Here is an 11630-nt window from a genome sequence, read left to right as displayed (position 1 = left end):
TCCTTTCATTAATATGCATGTTGCTCTCTAACCTCTATGTTTTTTTTCTTTTTTAGTGAGAGAAATCTAATTAGGTTAGTTAAATTCATATTATTTCAATATATTCTTATTTATTTGAAAAGTTCAATAAGACAAATACAGGGTGTGCATTTTCAATGGCTTATTTCTTCCCATATTTAAAACAAAACTCAGTGAAGATTAGGTTAGGCTTTAGATAATGGGATCAGCAAATTATCTATCAAAACAAATTCTCTTTCAGATGCTTCACAAAAGCCCTACTTAAAAGAATTACAAAGCTTTCTGTATCAAAGACTTAAAATAAAAAAAAAAACAAAAAAAACCAAACCAACAAACAGTCCAAACTGGATGCTTTGTACAGTAAGAAAACTTACAATTCAGAGTCTTCTGACTAGTTGTAGAAAAGATACTGATGATTCCTAAATTTTAAGGCAGGCAGAAGCTTTGGGATTAACTACTGCATGCCTTTTGAAATTTCCTGGCTATTGACACATCTTCAATTTATTTACAGAAGTGAGCTTACCAAAGAGGTATGATTTTGGACAAAGTCAGTAAAAGAGAATGCAAATGCTGGCAAGTTTCTCTCTTGTATCAAACCCAGCAAGCCTCACCAGGTCTCAGAAGTTCTGAACAGTGGATGATTCAAGCGAAAGGTTAAAAGGAGTATAAGTACAAAAAAGTTGCACTGCTCTTGGTATAGTCACTGAGTTGTTGGTGACCAGAAGCTAAGGACTTTTTGATCTTGAGATTGTTCTCTGGACATTTCCTTCTACTGATGTTTGAGAAACTTATCATACATTCATTTCTTAATACTTCTTCTAGCCCTATTATTGAGCTTTATCATTCCATGAAAACTGTGACTATATTGTATTTTATAATCAGACCTTCTCTTTAATTTCTTTTAAGCCTGTTCCCTAACAATTTTTCTATAAGGTAAACTTAGTTACAGTATTTGTGCTGTTTGAGATTTTACATAATCTTTTATACATTCCTCCTATCAGCCATCTTGTTTCCAAAGTGAAGAGTATTTTTAATCTCCATATTTCTGATCTAATTTATCTTCTACCTCTCAAATTGCCCTACTTCTGCTGCTTTTTTGTTTTAACAAGGATGATCAGAATTACATCCACAAGACACAGACTCACCAGACATATTGTCATAAGGACAATTTCTGTTCTTTATTACTTTCATAATACTTCCTAAATTCTATTTACCACTTTAACTGCCTCTGAACATTCAGCTGATGCTTTCAAAAATCTACTTATAATGACTACAAGATCTTTCAGAGCTCATTATTGTGCATCTATAGTAGAGTTATTGTGTTTCTCCCACCAAATGCATTATTTTGCATTCATTGGCATTGAATTTTATCTACCATTTCATTCCTATTTCCAGAGCTCATATCACAAGATATTCTTGCAGGTCTTCACACTCAGCTGTAGATTTTAACTCAATATTCTAAACATATCTTTTACTCACATCACTGACTCTGTCAAAGGACTCCAGCAGATTTGAGAAGCAAAAATCATGTTGCAAATCACATTCCCTTTACATAAAGTACATTGACTTTTTCCAGTGTATTATAGTTACTTCACTATCTAATAAGCCTATCTTTCTCACAGCATTTATTTATTGTCTCAGTTTTGAAATCAAGCACCTAGAAATATCTGGACACCTCTTGCTGCCCTTCAGAGAGGCTAATTTGACTGACAGATTGGTTACCATAGTCACTATTTCAGCAATTTGATATTTGAATTTCCTTAGTTCTCCTAGTTAAGAAGTTGTATTGATATCTTGCTACAAGGCATTGTATTGAACTATTCTGACATCTGACACTTTACTATGAGACCATTGCTCCCTCCTCCTTCTCATTCCTTTTGTAGTCATGAAAAAAAGAATTTAAATGTTATGCTATAGCCTTGTCTTTCTTAAGATCAGTCAGTATATTTCAGTTGTCTATTAAACTTTATTTGTGGTTGGATTCCTGATTCTGATATGTTTGAATAAAACTGGGAGTTTTTATTTTTATGCAACTAACAACTTGCTCCTTGAAATCTCTTTATTGCTAGAGGCTTATATTTAGAAAAATAAATTCCTATTAATGGATTAAAGTTTCTATGTTATTTTGTATTTTTCTTCTTCTAGGCTTTAATTTTTGTGATTTTTTTTTTCCTAAGACCTTCTTTTACTTTCCTGTTTTAGTAAAATAGGTGCCTTGCTTGATTGCTAATTTCCAATTTTAAGGGGAATTTTGATAAACAAAGTGCAGAATAATGTGTAGTGCTAAGTAGTCTTCACTCTGTCATTAGCATTTTACTCTTCTAGCTGCTCCTTCTCATACCTCTAGTTTCCAAACTGCAGCAGAACCTAATGCATCATGCATGGAGAAAAAGCCCAAAAGAATAGGAGTAGCACGTAGTGATACCTCCCTAGACTCTAAGCATTGTGTGTCTTGGATTTCCTAAGCAAAAATCTTCATATTTATCTTTTGATTTACTCCACATATTTGTCAAGTACATTTTTAACTCATGTATTGCCTCCTTTTCTATGCTTCAGACCCTCAGATAGCAGCTTCTACTTCCAAAGCATTTCATTAACAAGTATACAGATATAGATAACAAAACCTGTGTGTCTGCACAGATCTATCTTTTATGAACTGCATTTAAAAAAAAAAACAAACAGTGAGAGAAACATTCTGAAGTTTCTGCTAAGGCAATAAGGCTGGGTGATTTGTTAGGATTAGATTTCTATTTATTTATTTATTTGCATAATCCGGGGTAAATGATTTGCATTAAATGAAAGACGTCTGATCTAATGATTGCAGCATATTCAGTTGAGACTGCAGTGTACTCAGTACACATAGATGAACAGGGTTTAAGACCATGTAAAACTGAGATCGTTTAATAGGATTGCCACTGAAAGACCTCTTAACACATCTTTATTAATGTCAAAATATGTGATTATTTTGACCATTGCAATTTTGGGTCCATTAGGAATGTCACAGAAAGATTATGCTGATGAGGACTGCTTTTTAAGCTCTTGACTTCTCTCTGAGTCAGATCAGCAGGTTTTTGAGGCTAGCAACATTTAGTCTTTTGGTCACAGCAGATATTTTTTATGAGCAACTGAAGAAGGAAAAATGTTTTCAAATCCAGAAGTTTATGAGATTTGCTTTCCTTACTGCAATGATGTATGGGCTAAAAACCATTAATTTTTTCAGCTTTGAAAATCAGTTTTCTTAAATCTATGCCCTGGCACTGCCAGGCAGTTGAGGCAGCAGCCAAGAGTTGTGGCTTCCAGGGCTACACTGGGGAGGGGTACTCTTCCAGTGTCAGAGGTTTTGTGCACCCCTTTTCTGGGAAGAGAAGGTCAGAAGGAAAACCAGAAGGAATTCTGGAAATGTGTGTTATTCCTGCTTTGCATTAGGGTAGTTGGAGTTGTTTTGACCTCATTTGCTTCTTCCTCACCTTGGAGCATTTGGTTTGCAAACTGCCAAAGCTGAGTTATTAGTAGAGCATTAGAAACTCAGATTGTCTTCTTCACTTTTGAGTTTAAAATCATACATTCTGCTGCTGGGATTCAGCTTGCATCAGGAAATGATGGTGTGGAGTTTCATCACCAAAAGACAGTAAAAACAGTTCTTTGGAGCTTTAACAGAATATTTGAAATGTCTAAAGAACTTCTGTGGGGATCCACAGACAGAATTAGAGATCCTCTTGATTTATTAAAAAACTATGGACATTGATCTAATACCAATATCCAACTATGACGGACAAAGACTCTCTAACAGTTTAAAGTTAGAAAGTGTATGTTTATTACGACGCCGGGCAGCGTGCGGGATCGCTCCCAAAAACACACGCGCAATTTACAGATCATCACAGGGCCTTTTATCTTCAGGAGTATTGAATACACAAACTACAAATGCATATTCATAGCTCTGATACCTCCCATTCCCCGCTTTGTATGGTAATTAACCCAAAAAGCCATCAAGCATGCGTAGTTTGTTCTTTGAAATGGGTCGGTGGTCTTTTTAATGGGGTGGGGTCCCAAAATGATGAAGTAAGATTGTCTTCCTCAGCTCTGACTTTTTAACCTTTAGTGTTTGTGACAGCTAAATCCTGTTTTTCCCAGGACTGTTTGATTTATGATTGTATTGTGTTCATAGGGTCTATTGATTATTCAGGATGCAGAAGCCCTAGTTTGACAGTTCTCATGATTTATCAGTTCCTTATCAGTTCCTTCAGTCTGGCTTCTGTTAGCAAAAGGGAAGTCCTAGCTACATTATCTCAGCACTTTCTATTTTGACTACAGTCTTCAATGCCTCACTCTGAGAGCCAGGTTTAAATATTTTATCATCAGAGCTATCGTTTTATGTAAGGATGATGTGCTCAAAAACTATACAGACATTGTTTTAATGACAGCTTAAGCAAAAGATTGCTTTCATTCTTTTCATAATGTGACTGATCCCACATCTGGGATAAATTCAGCGCTTTTTCAAGAGAAATCCTCATAGTTGTTACTTAATTCCAGCAAAGGCAGAGTAAGAAGGTAGGCACTGCTACTAGGAGGCATCAGAAAGCACCAGATGGGGGAAGCATGGAGAGAGGAGGCTGGATTTCCACCTGTAAACTTAAAGTGGCTGAGTGAGCTTGATTATAATTTATATGAGAAGGGGGAGAATATTTATCTTTTTGGCAAAGCTTCTGGAATGATTCTCTTTTTGTGTTGACTTTGCACTTTTAGAAGACCTTCTTTGGACTTCTGGGGCTGTCTCTGAAACTGCAGGAAAAACAAAATCTCTCCAACAACATATTTTGTATTAGATAATCAAGGCTTTACATTATTCTGGCCACAATGTGCATTTCATCCACACATAGCCTGTGTGTGCAGAGAAAATCATTCCATGACACATGACCCTTTACTAGATTTATTTCAAATACTTATACAGTCAAAACCCATAGAAATCCATTGGTTCAATGCTCATTGGTCCCAAGTTGTGCATGTCTTAGTATTTGGTTTCCTGATGGTTATCGATCTCTTTGCCTTTGATGTTAATTAGGTTCTCATTCTTGGTTCTCTTATGTCTCCTTTTCCAGGCCAGGTGTCTCCAGCCATGCCAGGGGTGATGTTTGGAGCTGAAGGTTGTTATTGGTCATTACCTTTTGCGCATCTTCTGTGCTACTCCCAGTCTGTTGAGATCTGCCTTAAATGATGAAACGGTCCCTTGAAAAGGAACTTAAAATTCCTTTCCCCTGGGGCAAAGCTGAACAAAATCCCTGACAAAAGTTATATAAAAAAATTTTATACTGGGTATGTTTTCCAACAGGGCCTTGATGATTTCGTTTTGCATTGGTTGGTTTAGGGTTCTTTTTGCAGATCAAAATGCTTCCTTCAAGCTATTTGACTACTGCCAAGGGCCTCTGGTTTATTACTCTCCTTTGCAGTGGTTTCTGTTTAGTTCACTGAATGGTAGCCTTATTCCTGGCAGCTACTTTAAATCTGCATGACCAGAAAATTGGGAGGATAAGAGGGAGTGAAGAACCCCATGTGCTCTTTCAGAGGTAAAAATCTATTCAAGTTTTATAGATGTTTTAGGCATGAATGCATTTGAAATATAACTAATTCATCTATTAATATACTTCTGCAGCAAACCAAAAAGTGCTTATTTTCTACAAGCTATCAGAGCAGTTACTACTTGTAGTCTATTCTGCCTATTACAGAAAAAATGAACTACAAGTTTTTACAACTCTGCATTTAACATCTTTTACATTTTTCTTTTCATATTTTAAATGATAAAAAGTATTTAAATGAAAAATAAGTGTCTAAATAACTTCCATACAACGTTTTCTAGTTTAAACGAAAGAAGAAAAAAAAAAAAAACGAGAAAAACCCCACCACCCTGTTTTTAAACTACAGAGCCTGTTCTCAGGGAAGCTTGTGACATTTTATGATAAAGCCACCTGACCCTTGCATCAGTTCCTTTCATACAAGCACCACGTCTGTGATGCTGCACAAATTCCTAGAGGTCTGCTTTGGAAACAAAAACTCTGTCAGAGGAAGCACAGAAGAAATCATCTGTGCTTTTGCCCAGAACAATGCATTTGAACCCATAATATACCACATCCTGATGTCTGTTAGGTCCTCCTCATCATGACAAATCCCGTTTGGCCTCGGAAAAGAGCCTGATAATTTTTCTCTTTTGAACCTAAGCATAATAGGTGCCTAAATATCTATTAAGTACCTATTATGTACCCATTAGGTAGAATAATGGCCTATCTGAATATGGCCTTAATTGCTTCTGTGTAAATGTTCCAGAAATTTGTGTGCTAACAACAGCAAAGACTTCCACTGCTGAAACAAAACCTATGAGCAAAGTCACAGCTTCTTGATAATGGGCCATTATCCATTAACTGTACTCACATAAAAAGACATCTCTTTTGTAAAATGACCTTACAATGGGACTGCAGCTGAGAGATGGTATTTCCTCTAACAACTGTTGTCTAATCAAACAGAGGCAGTAATATGCAAAGGCCAGAAGGGCAGCATAGAAATTATTCTGAAGGTCCAAAAGGTGAGTCGGGTGCCTGGAAGATGCCTGTAAAATAGAGTAGGGAAAGCTGATGGGATTCTTTAGGCAGGGAAACCTGCAGGAATTGCTCAAGGCAAAGTAAGAGCCTCCCAAGAAAACACAGTCTGAAAAAATCCTGAAGAGGAAATTGAGAAAAGAGTAGCTGTAACATAGGGAACTTCAGGCCTTTTTCCTGCAATAGGGACTACATATTGTCATTCCTCTGTGTTTTCTTATAACTTGCCTTCTTAAGAAAAAGACAAACAAGAGCAAAATGAAGCCTTTTCACTATATACGAAGGAAATGCATTTTCTTTTTATGTGATCAACCCTTTTCAAGTCTGCATCCATCAAGCCCTGTCTTTACAGTATCCAAATTCACTTGCAATATTTTGCATGCAGAAGCTGAACTCTTATTTCTGTACCGACAGAAGAAAGGCAGTCAGAAGACCCCAAACAGGAGCTGAAGGTAAAAGCCAAGGAAACAGAGCATATATTTTGCATGTTTTCTCCTACACAAAGATGCTGCAGCCTTTCTGTATGAGTCTGACACGTACTGTTGGTAAAATAGCTCCAAGGAGGTTTCATTTCTCATCTCAGTTTTATTCTCTCAGTGATATGGGGGACCAAAGAAATAGTGCTACTATACATGAGGAAATGAGGAGATATCACAAGTCCTGTGATATAGTATTCCATGGAGTCTTCATGCATTTCTATTGTTTGGAGTGAACAGAAAGCCATAAGGACATTTGGATGAGATAAAAAGCATTCTGAAATTTCTTGTGTTCAGGTGCTAAGGAGTTCTCTGTATCATCATACATGTATTCTCAAGTAGTTTCCTTATCATGGCAAATCCCAGTGTTATATCTTTGCTAGGAAATTGATTGTTTTCATTTTTCACCTAGGGACTCCAAACAACAAGAACTAATTAAGCATAAGAGTGAAGTGAGACTGACAAGCAGAACAATTTCTTTTTTGTTTCTGACCATTATCTAATGTGATTGTTTTCTCTTACTGAAAAAAAATTAAATAATCTTTAATTAAAAATGCCACCATTTGAATGATTCTTGATGACAGTGAGGTTAAAGAACATAATTTCTGGCAGCTTTAATCAGAAGGCCACGAGATCATCTTACATGAATAATACAGTCAAAATAACAGACTATGTGCTAGTAATAATGATTTAATGTTTGACATTTGTCTGCTTAATTTTGTTTGTGTTTATGCAGAAAGAACTACTTCATCTTTTGCTGACAGCATAAATAAATGCATCGACTTCCAGCTCTTGTCCACATGGTAGCTGCAGTATAATGGAGCCATTACTGCATCACACTGCTGCTGCCCAGCTCCTGGCATGCAGATGAATCTATTCCCCAGGTGATTCATCACATTATAAAGTTTGTTTGTTCTCTGGTCCATGAGCAACACACTGTAATAAAATCTGGCTATAGTTGTCAAAGAAGTTGAAGAGTTCTGTTTTATATCACCCTTAGGCTAGCTAAGTTACAGTGAGCATCAGTAAGAATGCAGAGTTACCTAATCATCTGAGGGATAAAACAAAAATTCCTAAAGTACTCATATGGTTTTCTGAGATTTTTGATTCAAACATTATTATGTAAAAAGCTAAAACTGAAGTTAAAAAAAAAAATCCTTTCTACAGGTAAAAAAATTATTCTATTTTGTTAATTTAGGACCACTGACTTGCACAGCAGTGCATAAGGAACACACACGGGAGCTTTTCTCTTGACAACATTCCCCTAAGAGGTGAGGAATGACCAGGCAGGGTAGGTAAAGGATGTATTCTATTCAGCCATCACTTCTGGGATTTTTTTTTTTTTTACTAGGGGAATAAAGTCTAGAAAAATACCAAGATATTAATGCACATATTTTCATAATTGGGATCTCTTATATTAATTTAATCCAGCTGAGGAAAATTTGCATTAATTTTATTTTAAGTTTCCATTCTTATTAAAAAAAAAAAATAATTGTATACCTGCCTGTATTCTAGCACATCTTACTCCTGACCTTAAACATAAACAGCTGCAAAACTGAATTATTTTCTTTATTCAATAGCTCATCTAATGAAGATCTGTACTGAAAATTAATTATACAGAACTGAATGCAGCACGGATATAAAATAATCTATTAATTTATAAAGCTTGTTATCTTTAAGGAATTTTTATCAAAGTTATGAGAAGCCAGACTTACATTTGATCATTATCTTGTCTTTCTACAAATGTACTACTGTATTTTGAGATAAAAACTGGTATAGATCCTTTCTAAACAGATTTTATAGGTTCTTTTTTTTCTCTCATATGTACTGCTATAGCTCAGACTAAATGAATGATGGGTGAAGCTGGTGAGTTGCAAGGAGTTCAAGACAAATTTAAAAAATTGTTTAAGTCCAATTTCTATCAGGCATTTCAAACCCAGATCCTAGGATGGGTAATGCTGTGAAAGACTGGTCAGAGACTGAGTAATGGAAATGGAAGCTGAGGGAAGATCTTGAACACAGCAGCAGTGAATACATCAGTTTGCATCAATAGGGAAAAAAAAAAAATAAAAATCAGAATACCACAAACTAAAGAGAGAGGAGAGGCTTAAGAGTGCCTTTTGGAAAGGAGATTTAGGAACTCTAAGCAGACCAACTGTCCTAAGCCCTCTGTGTTCAGGAAAACAAATCATATCCATCAGCTGATGGTAATGACAATAATGGGTAAAAATAATCTGAAACGCAAGCAATTCCATCATCTTATTTATTTGATATCAGCAAGTATTTTTTCATTATTTGGGAAAGAGGTCCTAAGGCTTTGGAACTCAGAATCACAGATTATCTCAGAGAGCTGTTTTGTTGGTTTTTTTCCCCCCACACGCAAAACTTTATCAGAAAAAACAACTTTGAGCCCTGCAAGCCACTCAACCTCCTAGGAAGACCAAGGTGGCTAGCACTTCCCACTTCCAAAAACCACACAGCTTCTGCTCATTCTGCCGGCTTGCCATTCCTCTGGGCAGTGCTGCAGGACAGTGAGGACACATCCAGCACTGCCACTGCTGCTAGGGCTTCCCAGGCTGGGGAATGTCTTCTGCAGCCAACTGTTTTGGGAGCTGGAAGAGTATGAATAGGGAACATCACCTACAGGTGAAGGAAGAGGCAACATTAATTGTTAACACGATGGGTTAGGAAGTGTTTGCCTCACTGGCCAGCATGGAGCTGGAGTGGCAGGTTTGGGAGAGTGCAGCTGGATCTTGGCACAGATCCAGCCAGCCCTGGTTGTGTGAGGAGGAGATGGAGACTGGGAGATATTTTTCTTGAATAAAAGGGAAGGTTTCCATAGAAACATCTCTTTTATTTTAAACAAATTTAAAAGAGAAATTTAGCAAACTATAAAATCAAGTTTCCAGAGCCCAATTTAAGCTATTCCTTATTGATTGCAATACAAATGAACATAAAAGCCTGCAGCGTGGAACTGACAGCGAGAGACAGGCTTCTGCCAACTCCCTTGTTCCTTCCAGCAGTGCATAACCTCTATTAGTCGATAGTGGCAGTGGCACACACTTTCTAGCACCCTCCATTTTATAAAAGGAGCTTTCTTTAGAGCATCTCATCTAAAGGCTCTTTGTTCATTAATGAAAACGCATTTCTTTGACTTAACATGCAATGCAGGCATTGCCCTTATTCTGAACATCTCTGAGTTTAAATTCAGTTATTTACAAACAAGCAGAGCAGATGCAAAGTGGCCATTTCACTGCTACACTACATCTCCTGGAATACCAAAATGCAGCACTGAGGGTCTATGCCCCTCTAACCACCTGGAGGTATGGGACACTTAGCAAGTGTCTGCTGCAGTGGCGAGAGTATCCAGAGGAAGCAATTAAATAAGCATCTTGGACTGAGCCACACATATGGCTTATTGCAACAAAAGCATACTAAAATATCCCTTTGACAATCGTTAAGTTTTGCACATGCCATTTTAAAGCCAGACCCAATTGCCCTCCCCCTCACAGTTCTTTCAGCAACTTATTTAATATTCAACATACAGTACAAATGGAGCCCTTTGAAATATCCTTATTTTCTTAATACAGTGTCAGGCTTTTAATCGATGTTTACTGCAATGAAAATGGTACAACTTTTTTGGTCAGGTATAACTACAAAACTTTCCATGTTATTTTAGAGAGGCCTTATATGCTGGCAGGGCCTTGTGAACTCCAGTAAATGCATTGCTGCCATTCCACACCACACCATTCAACTCTGTCATGAATGAGCGGTTTGGCTGCTTGAAGAAACATTGTAAAAAGTATTGGTGGAAAACAGGGTTTCACATGAATTTGTGAAAACGTGACTTTACAGAGTTTGATGGCAAGGTCCAGTCTATTATGTATGACCCAGATCAAAGCATAAAAAAGGATGATCAACTTAGAAGCAATTTGGAATGATTTACATGGAAGCTGAGAATGCAAAAGGGGATAAGGGTGCAAAAGGGGATAAGGTTACAAAAGGGTTTAGCAGCACTTAATCATTGAGTACCATTTACAAAGCAATTTGATAGGGTTCACTACAATTATAACAATGACAACTACAGATTTGAGACAGTAACATTCAAATCATAATCAAATCACACTCATACAGTTAAAGCAATATGCACACTTTTTTTTTTTTTTTTTTTTTTTTTTTTTTTTTTTTTTTGCGCAAAGGTACCTATTAAAAATTCCCCCTCAGGTTCAATTAAATACTCATGTGAAAGTCCTTTGCATTTCTCAGCAGATTGTCAGATCAAGGAGCATGAAGATGTGGTGGGGGTAGCAGCCCAGGCTCATCTTCAGAGACAGTTTGTTGAATACTGCAAACTGAGGGTTTGTGAGCTCCAAGAGATATATCCCACTCAGAGGGAGGTGCTCATTCAGCCTGCTGCAGTCCAGGATAGTCCAGGATAGCCTCTCTCCTGTTTATAGGGTCACAAGGTGATTAACTCTGGTCCTCAGTAAGTTTCCATCCTGGCCATAACCCAAGTAGTTAATAACTACTGCACTTCTTTTTCCCAAAGTGC

Source organism: Zosterops lateralis (assembly GCF_965231275.1).
Source record: "Zosterops lateralis genome assembly, chromosome: 5".
NCBI classification, from domain to species: domain Eukaryota; kingdom Metazoa; phylum Chordata; class Aves; order Passeriformes; family Zosteropidae; genus Zosterops; species Zosterops lateralis.
This window is presented reverse-complemented; position numbering follows the sequence as displayed.